The sequence below is a fragment of the Olea europaea genome, unplaced genomic scaffold (genome assembly GCF_002742605.1).
Source record: "Olea europaea var. sylvestris unplaced genomic scaffold, O_europaea_v1 scaffold3167, whole genome shotgun sequence".
Classification (NCBI taxonomy): Eukaryota; Viridiplantae; Streptophyta; class Magnoliopsida; order Lamiales; family Oleaceae; genus Olea; species Olea europaea.
The window spans coordinates 13,425-15,582 of record NW_019250475.1 but is presented as its reverse complement, the minus strand read 5'-3'; positions in this window follow the sequence as shown (position 1 = coordinate 15,582).

Sequence of the window (2,158 nt, the reverse complement as noted above, 5' to 3'; positions counted from 1 at the left end):
TTTGTTTCCCATCAATCAGTCAAATTTTAGCCGATTCCGACACCGTCGCGAAAAATTACGAAATTGCCCCCGGCGCGATTTTTCTTTCCGATCAATCAGTCAAGTTTGAGCCGATTCTGACACTGTCATGAAAAATGACGAAATTGCCCCCAGCGCGATTTTTATTTCCGATTAATCTTTCAAATTTTAGCCGATTCCGACACCGTCGAAAAAAATGACGAAATCGCCCCCGGCGCGATTTTTGTTTCCGATCAATCAGTTAAATTTTAGCCCATTCCGACACCGTCGCGAAAAATGACGAAATTGCCCCGGCGAGATTTTTGTTTCCCATCAAGCTGTCAAATTTGAGCCGATTTCGACACCGTCGCGAAAAATTAGGAAATCGCCCCCGGCGCTATTTTTGTTTCCCACCAATCAGTCAAATTTTAGCCGATTACGACTCCGTCACGAAAAATGAAGAACAATCAAATTTTAGCAGATTCCGACACCGTAGCGAAAAATGACGAAATTGCCCTCGGCGCGATTTTTGTTTCCGATTAATCTGTCAAATTTTAGCCGATTCCGACACCGTAGCGAAAAATGACTAAATCGCCCTCGGCGCGATTTTTGTTTCCGATTAATCTGTCAAATTTGAGCCGATTCCGTCTCCGTCGCGAAAAATGACGAAATTGCCCCTGGCGCGATTTTTGTTTCCGATAAATCAGTCAAGTTTGAGCCGATTCCGACACCGTCGTTTCCGATCAATCAGTGAAATTTGAGCCCATTCCGACACCGTCACGAAAAATGACGAAATTGCCCTCGGCGCGATTTTTGTTTCCGATTAATCTGTCAAATTTTAGGCGATTCCGACACCGTTGCGAAAAATGACTAAATCGCCCTCGGCGCGATTTTTGTTTCCGATTAATCTGTCAAATTTGGAGGAGTTGAAGCTTAATATCTTCATCAATTTGAAGATTATTAATCTTGCCCAAAGAGGACACTTATTATTAGAATAATGCACCAATTTTTGACATTTCTAACAAGTAACATTACTTTTTCTTGAAAATCTTTTTTTTTTTTTGAAATTTCTTTTTAGAATAATTTTTGAATAAGAGGGTTTTTGAAAATTCTTTTCTTTTGAATAAAATTTTCCTTTTGAAATTTTTTTTTCATTTTGTTTTTTATGGAGGAATAATTTTCTCAAATCCATATTATTCATAGAATGATCCAAGTTCTTTTCGACTATCTAACCTTTCTGCTTGTAATTTGGATTTAAGTTTGAGTTCATTACAGAGTGCTAATCGTTCTCTATTAATGAATCAAATCAATTCTCCATAAGAAAGGACATCGTATGGAATATTATTTGAATATTCCTTTTTGATTGGATTTTTGACTCTTTCAAAGAATAATTTTGGAATCCAAATAAAATGTTTTCTTTCCAATAATCTTGATTACAATCTTTTCGTAAAAATACACATGTTAAAAATATATCTTTGTACCAGTGAAAACCTTGTAAACTTGAGCAACTTAAAGTTAATAAAATATTTGAAACTTTTCCTAAAACGTCTATTGGAGATTCAACAAAATGTTTGATAATACAATGAACTATTGTATTAAAACTATCATTTGTACCATCAGGTTTGAGAGCTTGAGCAATTGGAATTTTTTCTTGTTCAGAAATATAATTGAACCACCAATTATTTTGAACAACAAAACTTTGAATAATATTGTTTGTTGATTCAATTGTAGAAAGTCCTTCTTGAATATAGGCATTATAACAAGTACCCATACTTTCAAGAATTTCAAAAATTTGATATTCACTTAAACCATCTATATTCTAGACAGTTATATGACTTCCAAAGAATGTTTTATGCATTTTAGCCTTTTGTTTAAAGAGTAAATCAAGAGGAGTATTTTTTGGATAATAAGGAGGAATTTTTGAAAATTGAACATTTTTACATTGAAGTTTATTTATTTGAGAAATTTCATCATCAATAAATTGAGATTCAATATTATCAATAGTATTGATGTTATTTGAATAAAGGAAGATGATATTTTTTATAACCGAATAGCAAGTTCTTTTAGAACATTAATCTCAGTTTTGAGACCATTTTTTGGTTTAGCCTCATGCCTGTTTATTAAAACTGACTCTATTGGTTTAATACTTTTTGAGGAAGAT